General features: G+C 43.8%; 1 long non-coding RNA gene and 2 pseudogenes across 3 annotated transcripts in view; 2 read left to right on the top strand and 1 right to left on the bottom strand.

Moving 5' to 3' along the window:
• Nucleotides 1-17,918, bottom strand: part of LOC310795041 — a 664,395-nt gene that overhangs the window by 111,045 nt on the left and 535,432 nt on the right. The window lies entirely within an intron of this gene.
• Nucleotides 6,536-7,123, top strand: LOC310795052 (calcineurin B homologous protein 1 pseudogene; annotated as a pseudogene). The gene has a single exon. The product of its transcript is annotated as a calcineurin B homologous protein 1 pseudogene (transcript).
• Nucleotides 7,970-9,265, top strand: LOC310794649 (26S proteasome regulatory subunit 7 pseudogene; annotated as a pseudogene). Its single transcript has one exon. The product of its transcript is annotated as a 26S proteasome regulatory subunit 7 pseudogene (transcript).

Raw genomic sequence — 17,918 nt, 5'->3', positions numbered from 1 at the left:
GTGCCACTCTTCACCCTGAATCTTGCTGATATGAAAGTTCATGTTGGGTATAAATGTAGTTCTAACGTAAGTTCAGTCAGGAAGACTATAATCTGCACTTTACTGCACTTCCTCAGTTCACTTCTTATTTCTCCACCCTTTCAAATCTGCTCACATGCTCAAAATAGCCTTAATTGAATAATCAGCTGTTTGCCACCTGGTCTCTATTATCCAATAGCATATAGCACCATTGTAAGCCTATCACATTGCTTTTCACCCCTCATCGTAAGCCAATCACATGGCTGTTGTCCTATTAAATATGCTTGTTTCTGTCCATTCAGCCTCCCAACCTTGCTGCTGACAGTCTCACACCCTCCACCTCTCCTTCTCCACCCAGTCTTCACAGACTCATCAGATCCTTCAGTCTGAAGAGTCTCATCAGCTTCAGAAGGAGAGGCATCACCATCACCACCACCAGTATCTAGACTCTACAGGGGGATCTATCTGGCTGCTGCTCATGGCTGATGCAGCTCTATCTCAATATCTCCCTGTGGTGTCTAAGCACCAAAGACTATTAAAGGGCCCATATTTTGCTAATATAATGTATTATTATTTTATTGTTGGCCTCCACTAGAGTAACTTATTGCATCAGTCATAGTTTAAAAAACTCAGTTTATCTTGTACTGGCTCTCACTGCCCCCTTCAGTTCACCCTCTGTCTGAAACGCTCTGTTTTTAGGTCCTGTCCCTGAACCCCCACCCTCCGGAAAATACTCCAGGTGGGCAGCGCGAGGAGTTTTTGCGTTTGCAAACTTCTGCCCAGAGAGCTATAGCGCTGTAGAAGCGAGACTGTCTGTCTGTCTGTCTGTCTCACTATCTATCTATCTATCTATCTATCTAGATAAGATAGATAAGATAGATAGATAGATAGTCATGCATAACAGAAACAGACAGGCGATCTCTGCTATGGCTACTAAATTTGGTAGTTGTAAAACAATTATATCAACGAGCAACGGATTGTCAAAACGAATTTGACCATCGGTGAAAAACGTGACTTGGACATAAAGCAAGCTATCAATTGATTTATCAACATCCCCCTAGCTATCTACAGCTCCGCTAGGCCCGGGCTGCACCCGGAGATTTCCTTCGGTGGCTGGCCAAGCAGGGATTCTATTACCACGGCCTGCCATAACGTTACACCCTGCCCGGGGAGCTTCACACTAGCTAATGTAGCTAGTTAGCTAACTTCCCAAATGCGTGTGCCTCTCCTAGCAAAGGCTACACGGACCAAACCAAAATGAGGACTTGGAGAAGTCAGCAAGTTGGACTAACGTTACAAGTTCTGAAAATATGTGCCTTTCGTCATTCATCGGTTGTTCATATGTCTATAAGGCAGCTGTGCTGCTAGGCTAACATTGCTAGTGCTAACGTTACCCAGCCGGTAAGTAACGTTAGCGCTTCCTAGCAGCACATTGGACCGATGCTGGAATGAGACACATATTTTCAGAACTTACCACTTCAGTCCTACATCCTGGCTCACTTCCATGTCGTCTCCTTGTTTTTGCGGTCTGGAATCCGTTATTCCATGAGACTACTACTGTTGTGTTAGTCCCAGACAGCCAGGCTAGAGAGAGCCTGGTGAGTGGTGACGCGGGTTAGAACAGGGAAGAGAGGGGAAGGGTGGGAGCTAGCGTGCGCGCGCTGCGCGCCGGCCGGCGGCAACGCTTTGTTGCCAGGGTAACAAGTCCTTACTGACGTCACAAAAATTATGGTTCTCGCACAAAATCGCCATAAATCCATGTCATCTCGTCTACGAGAGTTCATAGGCGCGAGGGGTGGTTCATGGGGGTAACATTAAAACACTTTCACATATTTATTTGAAGCTTAGCCCATGTTTAATATGACCATCCAAGATTGTAACAACATATATATGATACAAAATTAAGAAATGCATAATATGGCCCCTTTAACAATACCTCATTCTCATCATATTTTCTGTAATTCATCATTCATTCACTATTGTACTACATGCATAATACATACTGATGTCACAATTTCATCATCACTGGGACTTTGTATGTGTGTATATGTATTTTGTGTGTATGTGTGTGTGTGTGATGTCACAATGCCTCTGACATCACTGATGATGTCACAATTTATGACATCACTGCTGACATCATCAGTGGGACGGACAGACAGACAGAGCCCTAGCTCCCTTTTATATATAAAAAAAGAAGATAGATGGACCCTATTTTTATAAGTTTTTGTGTCTAAGTAACTAATCTGAGCAAAACAAACTAAATTGGTGCAGCATTGACCACACACACACACACACACACACACACACACACACACACACACACACACACACACACACACACACACACACCCACACCCACACCCTCTGGTGGAGAATGGCCACAGACCCTGCAACAGCTAGGGGTTTGTTTTACAAACATGCCCCCCTTTGTCAGCTCTCATTTGCAGGTCTGCAATCAGCTTGTCCTTTAACATCACGTTAAAGGTTAAGTGTGAGTCCATTTTTACAAACAAGTCTCCAGCTGGGCTCACCAGCCGCCTTCCTCTCCACTCTTTGATGAGAGCAGCAGCCAATCAGCTGCCAGAGGCTGAAGCAGCATGGCTCCACTAAGGAGAGGAACGCACTCCTGATTGCCGTGACCAGTGACCAAACCACAGGGAGTCACACACACGCACGCACACGCACACGCACACAGACACGCACATAAACACACACACACGCACACGCACACAGACACACACACGCACACACACACACACACACACACGCGCACACACACACACACACACACACGGAGATGAGTAAATCCCTAACAGGCCCGTCGCAGAGGGGTTGTGAGGCCCATGTGCCAACTCATTAACATGTATGTGCACCCACATAGCAAGTGTTAAGTGTAGTAACACTACAAACCAGTGGACAGTAAACACGTTGTTTATCAAGTGTTAAGTGTAGTAATACTACAAACCAGTGAACACGTTGTTTATCAAGTGCGCTTGGACGGTGGCAACCAAAGACAACTTCACGCGTTTGTTAGTTATCTGAAATAGTGGACTACCATCGCAGCAAAACTGTCACATAGCTTAGTTACATTACATTACATTACATCATTTGGCAGACGCTTTTATCCAAAGCGACTTACATTAACACATTTTTGTCAGCAATCAACTAGGAGCACAGTCTATTACAACTACAACTTCTGAAGGAACAGTGGTACAAGTTAGTTTAGGTTAGTTTTAGTTTTTTTTTTTTTTTTTAGAAAGAGAGAGAAAGAAGTTAGATCAAGAAGGGCCCAGATGGAGCCTGAAAAGGTGAGTCTTTAGTCTTTTCTGAAAGATTGGCAGTGATTCAGCTGTCCTGACCGAAGGTGGAAGCTCGTTCCACCATTGCGGTGCCAGGGACGAGAAGAGTCGAGATCGGGATGAGCGACTTTTGAGCCCCCGTAGCGAAGGAGGAGCGAGGCGCCCTGCACTGGTGGAGGAGTGAAGGGAGCGCTGAGAGGTTTGGAACCTGACCATAGATTGCAGGTACAGGGGAGCTGACTGGTGTACTGCCCTGTAGGCCAGAACCAGTGTTTTGAATTTGATGCGTGCCGAGATGGGAAGCCAGTGGAGGTCCTGGAAGAGGGGAGTGACATGAGAGAATTTGGGTTGGTTGAATACCAGCAGGCTGCAGTAGTTCTTGATCTACAAGTGCAGAGAAAGATGTCAGCATCAATGCCTCTCTCTTTCATGTTCAGGCGGACATGTGGTGCCCTTGCAGTAGCCTAGGTGTGATGTTTTTAACAGTGCGTCATGGTCGCGGTAAAAAAAAGAGTACAGCATCGTCGTGCACAATAGTCTCAGCCACAGCTGCAGCCTGCAGACTCTGCAGAGTGCACAGACAAAACGAATCGTGCGCTGCTCGGGGCGAGACAGAGAGTTTGTGTGATTTCGTGTTCTTTGGTTGACTGGTAAATAATAGAAATGTGTTTAATTTGCCATGGAGAAACAGGGACATTTGATTGACATACCGTAAATAATTTTGCAAGTATAATGCCTAGTACAATGTTTGTGCGTTCTGCAGAGTTTAAATGCTCGTTTCTTCATTCATTTTACACTCCCTCTTTGTATTTCTTCCTGTTCATGTTTTCAGAGCACATATCTGACAGGTTTAAAAATCGTTTGAGTATTCCCAGTAGTAGATCATTCCCATTCATCTCTCTCTCTCTCACACACACACACACACACACACACACACACGCACGCACGCACGCACGCACGCACGCACGCACACACACACACACACACACACACACGTAAAATTACGCGTAAATTTACGTGTAATGTTACGAGTAATGTTTATGCGTTTTTCGCGAACGCATGCATAAACGCACGCATGAAGATAATAGAAAAATGTTGTCACGCGCGCACATGCGGACTATGACGTGCACAAACGACATCACGCGTGACAACAAGCTGCATAGCATAGCTACTTACAGCGTGTACACGTGTGGCCAATGTTGGAGAAATTTCATTACGCGGTCACACACACACGCGTTCGCAGTTTTTGATACTACGCCACAACAGTGGTCTGTGTGTATTTGTGCCTCTGTGTGCAGTGGTCTGTGTGTGTTTTGTCTATGTGAGTGTGTATTTGTGCCTCTGTGTGCAGTGGTCTGTGTGTGTTTTGTCTATGCGAGTGTGTATTTGTGCCTCTGTGTGCAGTCTGTGTGTGTTTTGTCTATGTGAGTGTGTATTTGTGCATCTGTGTGCAGTGGTCTGTGTGTTTTGTCTATGTGTGTGTGTATTTCTGCCTCTGTGTGCAGTGGTCTGTGTGTGTTTTGTCTATGTGAGTGTGTATTTGTGCCTCTGTGTGCAGTGGTCTGTGTGTGTTTTGTCTGTGTGTGTGTGTATTTGTGCCTCTGTGTGCAGTGGTCTGTGTGTGTTTTTTCTGTGTGTGTGTGTATTTGTGCCTCTGTGTGCAGTGGTCTGTGTGTGTTTTGTCTATGTGACTGTGTATTTGTGCCTCTGTGTGCAGCACGTTATATTGCTGCCCACAGAGCTGCTGCTTGACAGATGAGCGATGTTCTCTGTGGAACGTGTGGAAGTGGAGATACGCTTTGGTGGAAACAATGAAGCAGATTTAGTTTTAATAGCTTTTTCTTTATAAGGCAATTTTTCTCACCATGGCATTATTTTTATGACCTTCCTGTTCCAGTAAACTGTACTCAATGGAGCATATTTTATTGTGCTTATTATGTAAAGTGCTTGTATTGTGTTATTGTTTTTATTACATTTCATTGCATGTTTCATTGAATGTTTTTATTTGGAACCTTGTCTGCAAATCAGATTTTGGACAATGAAAAATAAATTCAATTGAATACAGTGAGGAGAGGAGATGACATGCAACACGTTATCAGATGGATTTGAACCTGTGGCTCTGCAGGTACAGATTATGCATCTTCACAACGAAAATATAGTTTCGCTTTTTCCTTTTACTTCATCGGACTCATAATTACTTTTTTCTTCTCTGAAAAGTTTAAGGAAATCTTTCACGCAATGAACCGATCTCACGACAGTTTGTGAAATAGTCACGGAAATTTAATCTATAGCCTATCTTTAATCCATAGATTTGTGCACATGGACATGCTTTTGCCATCAGTGGGTTTGGCCAAGTAAAACTAATTTTAAGCATTTTATTAATGTCTATGGAAAAATTAATGGCAGATGAAACCTTAACCCGGAAGAGGGCCGGCGGACAATTCTGTTTTTGTTGGGATCCGGGTGACATCATCACTTGTGTTGTGGTGAATCAGTAGCCTGGCTAGCGAATCAGTGCTTCTGTGTTGCAAGTTGCGTTTGCCAATCGCTTACCGTCAGCGCTTCCCAAGTCTTTTCATCCATGTTAAGTTCTCACAGGAAAATCCGACTGGTAATTACTTTAAATTGTCTTTACATTGTGTCCAATTGACCCAAAATGAAGGAATATGCCACCAGAAAACAAGAAACCAAGCGTCTCTTAGGGGTAAGCCTCAAATTGGTCAAGCGTCCACGCAGCCAGAACGTAAAAGTGACATCATTGATGACATCACTCACTGATGACATCATACATCCTTCCTTGCAGAGGCTATGCAGTAGGACCGGGGGCAACTCAACATTTATTATTTATTATTTGTACAGCTGTTAATGCAGCAACCTTTTTGTGCGCTAGCTACATTTTATTCCCACATTAAATTATGCTGGATGCTGCCGGATGCTATAACACAACAGACCTCTGAAAAGCATTCATAACAACCGGAGTACTACACAAGTAACTTTACATCACGAAGAAGCCCGCTGGATTGAACTCAGCTTTCTGACTACTTGCCTGCTTATGACAAGACCACAAGTGCAACGTTAGTAACGTTAGTTAACTCGCTAGCTTGTTTGCTAACTTGATGTTAGCCGTGTAGCCTCAGTCTGAGGTGCTCTGTCCAGAATCTCTCCCAGATCTTGTACAGCTGCCTGGTCTATACTGTTATAGGTTTTAGCATTTCACCATGGGATCCCGAGCATCCACATTACTCAGAGAAGAGGAAATTGAAGAGATCAAGAAGGAGACTGGCTTTTCCCACAGTCAGATCACTCGCCTCTACAGTCGCTTCACCAGTCTGGATAAAGGTGAAAATGGCACCCTCAGCCGAAAAGACTTCCAGAGGATCCCGGAGTTGGCCATCAATCCTGTGGGAGACAGAATCATCAATGCGTTCTATCCTAAGGGGGAGGACCGGGTGAACTTCAGGGGATTCATGCGGACCTTGGCCCACTTCAGACCAATTGAGGACAACGAGAAGAACAAGGACCCCACTGCCAGTGAGCCGCTCAACAGCAGGACAAACAAGTTGCTCTTTGCCTTCCGTCTGTATGACCTGGACAGAGATGACCAGATCTCTCGTGATGAGCTGCTACAGGTGTTGAGGATGATGGTTGGTGTAAACCTTTCAGATGAGGAGCTCGGCAGTATTGCTGACAGGGCCATCCACGAGGCCGACCAGAATGGAGACAACTCCATTTCCTTTGATGAATTCATGAAGGTCTTGAGGAACGTGGATGTGGAGCAGAAAATGAGCATCCGGTTCCTACACTAAGTTGCTGTGTTTTCTGAGTGGAACCTCAACATGCCAGATGATACAGGAGACAACCCCATCTCAACCTCTCAATGGGCCGCAGTGGCCCACAGTACAACAGTGGCAGCTGACTTTAAAAACTGGGGAGGAAGGAGGAAAACCAACCCTAGACAATGACCTAGTTACCTAGACAATAATAGTTAGACAACTAGACATTACTAGACACCTACCTCTGTGTGATTTGATATGTTAATGTCATTGATGTTGCTGCTGCTGTAATGCCAGAATTTCCCTCCAGGGATAAATAAAGTACTCTATCTATCTATCTATCTTCAGGCCCTGCAGAGAATTTTGTCACATTTTCAACGCAGATGATTGAGAAAAATAAGATACAGGAGAGTGACATCATAGCCATGGATGAAACAGCTGTGTGGTCTGATATAGTTGGCTCAATGCAAATAATACGGCCAAAAGCATTTGCCATTTTGTCGTCATTCTTGATCAGTTCAAAATAGTTCAATTGTGATGTCATCAGTGATGTCACTCTTGAATTGTGATGTCATCAGTGATGTCACTCGAGCAATTGTGATGTCATCAATGATTTATATGACAGGCACTGATGATGTCATAGACATTGAGACATCATCAGTTCTGTCATAACTCTTCCCCTGCATAGGCTATAAATGATTTATGACAGACACTGATGATGTCATAGAAATTGAGACATCATCAGTCATGTCATAACTCCTCCCCAGCATAGGCTATAAATTGTCTATGACCTCATAAGCTATGACATTTGTACAGCTGCCGACTGTTGAAGAGGCGATTTATTTTCGTAAGATAGCTACATTTTATTAGCTATTAAATATGCCAGATTATTTGGGAGGCGACCAAAGGAAGGTGAAAGAAGAGGAGAAGGATGACATCAGATCTTTGGATGAGGGGGACATTGCCCTGTTGAAAACCTACGGCCAAAGCACATACTCCAGACAGATCAAACAAGTGGAAGATGACATCCAGCATCTGCTCAAGAAGACCAATGAGTTGACTGGCATTAAGGAGTCAGACACCGGCCTGGCCCCTCCTGCGCTCTGGGATCTGGCTGCTGACAAACAGACTCTGCAGACCGAGCACCCGCTTCAGGTGGCAAGATGCACAAAGATCATCAACGCAGGCTCCGAGGATCCCAAGTACATCATCAATGTGAAGCAATTTGCCAAGTTTGTGGTGGATCTGAGCGACCAGGTGGCTCCGACTGACATAGAGGAGGGCATGAGAGTGGGTGTCGACAGGAAAGACTACCAGATCCATATTCCTCTGCCTCCTAAAATTGACCCCACTGTCAGCATGATGCAGGTGGAGGAGAAGCCTGACGTGACCTACAGCGATGTGGGCGGGTGTAAGGAGCAGATAGAGAAGCTGAGGGAGGTGGTGGAGACCCCGCTGCTGCATCCCGAGCGCTTTGTGAATCTGGGTATCGAGCCTCCTAAGGGCGTGCTGCTTTTCGGGCCGCCCGGCACGGGGAAGACGCTGTGCGCCCGAGCCGTGGCCAACCGCACGGACGCCTGCTTCATCAGAGTCATCGGCTCCGAGCTGGTGCAGAAGTATGTGGGAGAGGGGGCCAGGATGGTGCGTGAGCTGTTTGAGTTGGCCAGGACCAAGAAGGCCTGCCTCATTTTCTTCGATGAAATCGATGCTGTCGGAGGCGCTCGGTTTGACGACGGTGCCGGCGGCGACAACGAGGTCCAGAGGACGATGCTGGAGCTCATCAACCAGCTGGACGGCTTCGACCCAAGAGGCAACGTCAAGGTGCTGATGGCCACCAACAGGCCCGACACCCTGGATCCCGCGCTCATGAGGCCCGGGCGCCTGGACAGGAAGGTCGAGTTCAGCCTCCCCGACCTGGAGGGTCGTACGCACATCTTCCAGATCCACGGCCGCTCCATGAGTGTGGAGAGAGACATCCGCTTTGAGCTGCTGGCTCGTCTCTGCCCCAACAGCACCGGCGCTGACATCCGCAGCGTGTGCACGGAGGCGGGCATGTTCGCCATCCGAGCGCGCAGGAAGGTTGCCACAGAGAAAGACTTCCTCGAGGCCATCCACAAGGTCATAAAGTCATACGCCAAGTTTAGCGCCACGCCCACATACATGACCTACAACTGAGGTCGCAATCTATGTGTTCAAGCTTCGGATTTTTGTTGTGGAGAAGGAGCTGAAAGTCGAGTTAAACAATATCCTGACTTTTTGTCGACATTCTTGACAAAATATTTTATTCTGGGGAATATGTATCTTATCCTTATTCTTACTACTAATTGGAGAGCTGTGTGTCTGTGTGTCTGTGTGTCTGTGTGTCTGTCCATCCGGAGTTGCAAGGCGCACCACTGCTCAGATCGCCTCCAGAATGTGCAGAAACGCTTTTCAGGGGGTTGCATGAATCGCGCGAAATAAATAATCCTTCCTAATGCTTCTGCCTTTTTGTTTGCAATAGGCGGGCGGTGTCTGTCTGTTAGTCACAATTTTGACGATTTTGGTCACATTTTGAGTCACGATTTTGGTCACGTTTATGGCATCATTAGTGCATGTGACATCAATGATGATGTCACAATGTTATTAATCATGCTCTCCTTTAAACGCCCAATAATGCTCAACGTTAAATACGGATACGGTCGTTCATTTCTTGTGCAACTCTCCACGTTTTGTGTATTTGACTAAGTTTTAAGAAAAACGTCATGGACGTAATGGACATGAATGGATATGTAAAAGTTATACGCACTAGAGCTTTAAGTTTCAGTTTTCCGGAGGTTTTTGCCACATTCAAACTACTGCACAAACGCCAGCTGCATCTGACCGTGATCAGTAGTTTATATTCTACTTTTTATGGCAGTCAAGTGACAATTAACCCCTAACCCATGTTAAAACTAAGCAGAATATTGTTTTACTGTACAATAAAGCATAACTCCAGCTATTTTCAACATGGACTCTACCCTCCCATCATTTTTCATCACATTTGAACTTTGCCAGGGGTCACGGCCCTCCAATAAAACTATAGGGTCGATAGACGTGCCAAACCATTAACCTGGTCTCCTTGTGAGGACATGAAATCCTCTTAACTGTTGGGATTCAGGACAGCGGACAGGGCAGGTCCTGACTACCTGAGAACAATCTTGGTATTCCAGACCTCATCCTGACCGCCAAGGACAGAACAGGGTATGTGTGTGTGTGTGTCTGTGTGTGTGTGTGTGTGTGTGTGTGTGTGTGTGTGTGGGGGGGGGGGGGGGGGGGGGGGGGGGTATGTGTGTTGTTACAAACTATATAATACAAAATATCTTGATTTTATTTTATCTATTGAAATTCATCAGTAATCATCTTGATGTGTTTGTCCATTTTGTTAGTCTTGGATCTGATAATTCACTTTTGTGCATTTTTTATTATTATGCTATATTTAACTCCATTACTATAGTATAAAGAAAAAACATCACATGGATGCACGTGGGACGTATCATCAGTGATGTACTCTGGGGTCATAGGATGTTTCGGGTCTCGCAACATCATACACCCTCGCCCAGGTGACCCAGCCGGGGGTTGATCAAGCCCCGACTTACGTCCCAGTAGCTACCCACGGTCAGCCCTCTTAGGGAAAGACAGGGCCACTCAATCCGCTGCACCGGAACTACTCTGCCGGGACCGGGAGGCTCTGGCACGTGGAGGGACTGGGCTCTGTGGGTTGCCCCCTGTCCGGGCTCCTCCTACGTCTCACCAGGTCCAGGACCTGTGCGTTGCACCAGACTCCCCCGCTCCCAACATTTCATTCCGGTATGATGTTTCTTGGGCCGTAGTGGTACTGCAGGCTCCACTTGCGGCTTGAATGGCCCTCCTACAAGGCCTCTCGTGGATTTGTTGGGCTTCTTCCTCACGGAAGACGCAGGCTGGGGCGCTAACCCATACTTTTTTTTTTTTTTTACTATTTCCCCGATTTCAGAATAACCGCAAAGACTCAAAACTATAACCAGTGTTGGGCAAGTTACTTTCAAAATCTAATACACTACATATTACTAGTTACTTACATTTGAAAGTAACAAGTACAATATTACTGTCTGTGTAGAGTAACTTGTTACTTATTACACTACTTTTGCATTACTTTCACCAAAATAACAGCAGTAGCAGAATAACATTGATGCCCCGGAACCATCCCAAAAAATAATTTCAAGTCAGTGCAAACCGTCCAAAATTGTAAATGTTATCCTTCTCCTTTGTTATTGTTATTGCATAAGAACAAACAATTGGATTAGGAAATGATTGTATCTTTATTTAAATATATGCTTTGATTAAAAAAAATAACTCAATTTGTAACCTGTGTTACTTGAAAAAATGGTAAATGGTAAATGGTATAATATTACTGAAATCCTATTGGTAATACGTTATATTACTGAGTTACTTCTAAAAGTAACATATTACTTGTAATATGTTACCCCCAACACTGACTATAACAAATGAAATTATGCGACTAAAAGTGTTAAACATACATTCTAATAATAGAACAGACTTTTTGGAGTGTGCACCAAAATCATGACAACATTCTACAATGCTGTGCTGGAAAGCCTGATCAGATATGGCATGGAGGCATGGTTTGGGTCTCTCACAGTCAAGCTCAAATCTAGAATTTTTAAAATGGTGAACACAGCCATGAAAGTGATCGGCAAGAAAGAATCATGACGCTCCAGTCCATCTTTGAGAAAAAGGTGATCAGCCTGGCTCATAGAGCTCTGACCGACCCTTCTCACATTTTATTTTCTGAATATGAGTTGTTACCTTCTGGCAGAAGATTCAGAGCCAGCAGATACAGGAGCAACCGCTACAAGCTCTCCTTCCTCCCTACCTCGATTACACTTCTTAACAAACAGCCTGCCCTTCCCCCAGGCTGTAGTAACCCATGTAGGTGGAGGCACTTTAAGTAGGAACGGTAATCTTTGCCCCATGTTTTAATTTTATTTCTTTTACTTTTCATTTAATCTTATTTTAATGTTGTTGCGTTTTCAGGTTGATTTTCTTCATCAGTCATGTTGAGGAAGGATCACACTTCAATATCTTTATGTTCTTTTATTTATGTTCGTCACAGCATTACCGGCAAGACATCAGCAGCTATGGAAAGAATTACCCGCGCTTACTCATCTGACTTCCGTATATCGTAAAGAGGAAGCAGAGCAGACTTTACGACAGTTACACAGGAAGTCACGTCACACATGACGTATAACTTACAGCTTACAATACAAGCGCATTAACAGACTGGGTATAAAACATAAACAATATTACAGATGAGAACACATAACTCAACACCCCCACTTGCTCTCATCATCTCAAACCATTCAGTTTTCAATTACCAAAGAACCAATTCTTGAATGTTATTATTTTAATCTTTGCTACAGGTTTTGTTAATATGTCTGCGATCATTTCTTCTGATGGGCAGTAGACAATATCTATTTTGCCCTCACTGAGTGCATCACGGATGAAGTGATACTTCACATCTATGTGTTTGGACCTTTGTCTGTTCACTGGGTTTTTACTCAGTGCGATAGAACCCTGATTGTCTCCATGAATCTTGGTACACCTGTATACTTTATTATCCATGCCATTTAACAGTTGTGTTAGATAGAGGCTTTCTTGAGTAGTGTTTGCTAGACCTATGTATTCAGCCTCGCATGTTGATAGGGCCACTGTAGGCTGTTTCTTGGACTTCCAGGAAATTGCAGGGCCTTGCTCTGTCAGGCTAAAACAGTATCCTGTAGTGCTACGTCTATCTTCCACAGAGGATGCCCAATCAGAATCACTGAATGCTATTAGGTTCAAGTTTTCATTTGTTTTCTTGAAGCAAAGCTCATAGTCATTTGTACCCTTTAGATACCTCAAAACGTGTTTAGCAGCCACCATGTTCTCTGTTTTTGGTTTTGCCAGTGTTTGTGACAATTTGCTGACAATCCAGCTAATGTCTGGTCTGGTACAAGTCATGGCATAAATCAGACTGCCTACAATCTCACGGTATTCTTTGGGATTTACAATATCATTGCTGTCACCCTCCTCATTGTATACAGTCTCCACTTTTAACTCGCAGGGAGTAGATCTAGGTTTACAGTCTGACATTCCAAACCTTTCGAGCATTCTTTGAATGTATCTTTTCTGATTCATCTTGATTTCGTCTCCTTTTTGTTCAAACTGTATGCCCAAGAAATATGATATTTTCCCTAAATCCTTCATGTTGAATTTGGATTTCATGGTGTCTTTGAACCTTTTGAGCAGATCATTGTTGCTTGCTGCAATGATTAGATCATCAACCCAGATGATTACAACTATTGTCTCATTTTCTATTTCTTTTCTGTACACACAGTGGTCAGATAGATTTCTCACAAAGTTGTCTTGCTCCAGATGGTCATTTAGAAGTTTGTACCAATTTCTTCCTGATTGTTTCAGACCGTAAAGGGATTTCTTTAGCTTGCATACTAGTTTCTCTCCTTTCTCTGATTCCTTTTCAAAACCTTCTGGTTGTTCCAAAAAAATGTCTTCATCTATTGGAGCATGTAAATATGCTGTCTTAACATCCATCTGATGGATAATAAGGTCATTTTGGGCTGCTATCTGCATCAATGCCCGTACTGAAGTAATGCTTGCTGTTGGTGCAAACGTTTCATGGTAGTCTATTCCTTCTGTTTGGTTGTAACCCTTTGCAACGTATCTAGCTTTAAATATCTTTCCTCTTTCAGCATTTTCTTTGTGGGCATAGACCCATTTCCCCCCCACTGTATTCCTACCCTCAGGTAAGGAGGTCAGTTCAAACGTGTCATTTTCTGTAAGTGAGTCCATCTCTTCCTTCATAGCGCGTTCCCATCCGGGCGCCTCGGGTGACATCAGGGCCTCCCTATAGGTTTGGGGGACTCCACACACTGCCCTGTAACAATGATCGACATTTGCATGGGTTTCATCATCATTCTTAAAATCTGATATGAAATCATCTAAGTATTTTGGAGTTCTCGTTTCTCTTCTTGGGTAGCGCTGGTTTTGGTTATGACTAGGTTTGGGATTTGCATTGTTTTTGTTCCCATCTATCACTATGTTTTCTGAAGTGTCTTCAGGTTGTGATGCATCAGTGTTGTCTGTGCTCACATTCTCCTCCTCTCCACTGAGTACCTGATTTTCTGTACTATTCTTATTTTGTGTCACATCATTACTCTTTTCATTTCCAGGCTTTTTGCCTTCGTATCCCTGGATTTCTGACTCATATTCGTCAGTTTGTGTTTGTTGTTCAACACTGTTCTTTCGAATGAATTTCACCAGTCTGTGTTTTGACACTCTTTGAGTATGTGGGTTGTATACCAAGTAGGCCGGGCTGTTCTTACTGTACCCCACAAATATTCCCTTTTCACATCTGGCGTCTAGTTTCTTGTGATCATAGTTGTACGCATAACACTCAGATCCAAACACCCACATTTTGGCCAGATTTGGCTTCTTTCCTGTTAACATGAAATATGGGGTATTTTTAATCCTGTCATTGTAACATCTGTTACGGATATGAGCAGCATTTTGAACAGCATAAGGCCACAGTGCCTTTGGTAACCTCTTTTCTAACAATAAACACCTCCCCATTTCGAAAAGGGTTCTCCACTGTCTCTCGGCTGTGCCGTTTTGATGCGGAGAGTAGGGGCATGATGTCTCATGTCTTATACCTTTATCCCTGAGAAGTGACTGAAAGGCATTGCCTGTGTATTCTGTTCCATTGTCTGTTCTGATACACTTGACTCTACCATATGGTGCACTGTCTGCAAGGAACTTCTCTGTAGCCATTGTTGCTTCACTCTTGTGTTTAAGGAAGTAAACAGACACTGCCCCTGAAAAATCATCTGTGAATGAGATGGCATACTTATGCCCATCTTTGTCAGTAGGCTCAACGGGACCTGCTAAGTCACTATGTACCAACTCTAACGGTGCGCTAGCTTTTGCATCCGTTTTTCTATTTCTGTTGTTGGTGAACTTTCCCTCAGTGCATACATTACAGTCCACCTTGGTGTTCCCTGTGATCTTCATACCCTCTACCACATCTGGTAATTTTAACACATCATCTACATTACAGTGTCCCAGAATCTCATGCCATGTTTTGACATCACAAGTTAAACTCACTTTGTCCCTGGACATTATGTCATTTACGTAGTCATCAACAAAGTGTTCGTTATTATTTACCGTTCTCAGGTAGTACAGCCTGTCGTGCACCTCCATGGGGAGAACGGTTCCATCTTTCTTTATGAGTTCATTATGTCCCTCTTCGAAGATCACTTTGGCTCCATCAGCTGTGGCTCCTTTCACGGAGACTATGCTCTGAGGATAGGATGGTATGAACAAGGCCTTCTTCAGTGTAAGAGTGACGCTTCTCCCTTCTTCGTCCTGCAGAAACACCTCGGCATCTCCTTTTCCCACTGCCACGTTGTTCATCCTGGTTCCGTCAGCAAGCTCCATGTAGTGTGACTTTGGGTCAAAAGTATTGTCAAATCTTGTGAATTTGTGTTTCTCTGTTATGATGTGTGATGTAGCTCCACAATCCACCATTAGTCCCTTTCTCTTAATGTTGTCAGGGAGGAATCTTTGACTAACTTTAAACACAAATGTTTGTTCTTCTTCCCCTTGGTTTCCTTGCCTTTCTGCAGTTTGTTTTGCATCATCTCTTTGTCTGGGTTTTCTCCTACACGTCTCGTCGCTGTGTGTAGCGCTTCTGTGGTAGCTGCACCACTTAGGTACTCCTTTCTGGTGGCAGTCTCTAGCAATGTGTCCACGATTTCCGCATCCATAGCAAGTTACTGATGATATATCCACTTTCATCACGTTGTCAGATTTTGGTTTAGTGTCAAACTTTTCTGTCTCTTCATAGCTTCTTAGTTTACTTTTGAACTGTGTAAACGTTAGCTCCTCGCTGCTCTGTGTTGTGTGAATGACGAAGGGCTTGTATGAGTCGGGAAGGCCCTTTAGTATCATGGCTATTATTAGCCCATCACTAATCACTTCCTTGGCATTTCTTAAGGATGTTACAGCCTTTTCAGCTCGGATAATGTAGTCTGTCACCGTTTCTTCACACTGCTTTCTCAGTGAAGTTAGTTCCGTATACAGAGCAATGATCCTGGGCTTACCCTGACTGGCGTAATGGCTCTGTAGCATTTGGAGGGCTTTTCTCCCGTCATCTGCCGCCTCTCTCATCACCAACGACAGGCTTTTGTCATCGAGGAACTGAATTAGCTCTGCGTAGCATTCCGCGTTCTTTTCTTCATCTGGATCGGTGTCGGAGAGTATCGTCTCCTTCAAGCCTAGTATTCTCATGTGGCCGAGAAACTTTACTTGCCAGAGTTCAAAGTTGTTTTCGTCTCCGTCGAAAACTAATCTCTGCCATCTTCCTCCTGTCCCGCGCCTGTACGTTCTGGGCCCATAACCTGTTGCGTTTTCAGGTTGATTTTCTTCATCAGTCATGTTGAGGAAGGATCACACTTCAATATCTTTATGTTCTTTTATTTATGTTCGTCACAGCATTACCGGCAAGACATCAGCAGCTATGGAAAGAATTACCCGCGCTTACTCATCTGACTTCCGTATATCGTAAAGAGGAAGCAGAGCAGACTTTACGACAGTTACACAGGAAGTCACGTCACACATGACGTATAACTTACAGCTTACAATACAAGCGCATTAACAGACTGGGTATAAAACATAAACAATATTACAGATGAGAACACATAACTCAACAAATGTTTTATTCTTTTACTCTTTTATTCTTTTATCCATTATCCCGCTGCTGGTTTTATTGTTTCTTGTTGATTTTATATTCTTTTACCTACGGGTATGTATGATTTAAACAATTGTACAATAGGGCTGTGCAATTTCATGTCTCAGTTGGCATCTCCCCACTGTGCCTTAGTGCAATGCTGTGTCTGTCCTGTTTGTGTTTACTTGTGTTGTGGTAACGCCGGATGCGCACCCATGCGCACTTTTTACCCAAGACAAATTTCCCTTCTGGGACAATAAAGTTCATCTCATCTCATCTCATCTCATATACATGCATACAATTTATATAGCGCTTTCTCATGACTCAAGCACTTTACAGCTTACAGCAACACAATTTATAAAGATGTAGAATCTACATCTTTATGAAATCATCTACTGTAGATGATTTCAGTAGACCTAAAACTAACAATGCAATCATAATGCTATGATATGATATGCTTCTCTAAGTCTTGAGAAGAGATTTATAAGAGTCAACGCTGTCCACTGCTCTGCTGCCGGAGGTCAGTTGTTCCAGATACGAGGCGCAGCAGATTAGTGATGGGAGGGCTTTAGTTTAGTTTAGTTTATTTGTTTAGCACAAATTTAGGTACAAATCTGTGCAAGGTGGGAACGAAGCCTTTGCAGGCTTGTACAGAGTTCCACACCTACTCATATTAATTTCATGACATGCAGGCTAAACACTCAATAAAAAAACACAAAAAAAGAAAAACTACTTAATCAGCAAAGCAGCAAAAATAAGGTCATTTGCATCTGAAGCAAAAACATGAAGGCTAAGAGGAAAACAAAGTCTGTTAGAGAAAAGTTGTCAAAATGTGTCAGAGAAGGATGAGTACAGGGATCAGGAGGACAGTAGATGTTTCTTCAGGTGCTTTTTGAAAGCAGAATAAGAGGACATTGATCTTAACAGTAGGCTTAATTCACTCAAAAGCTTAGGACCTCTAAAAGTCATGTTGAATTTGGTGCCTTGAAGTCTGTGTGCGTGGTAAGAGTAGATTGTTGTTGCTGTGTC

Source organism: Poromitra crassiceps (genome assembly GCF_964638095.1).
Source record: "Poromitra crassiceps genome assembly, chromosome: 20".
Classification (NCBI taxonomy): domain Eukaryota; kingdom Metazoa; phylum Chordata; class Actinopteri; order Beryciformes; family Melamphaidae; genus Poromitra; species Poromitra crassiceps.
The sequence above is the reverse complement of the archived record's forward strand: the minus strand, read 5'-3'. Positions and strand labels throughout refer to the sequence as shown.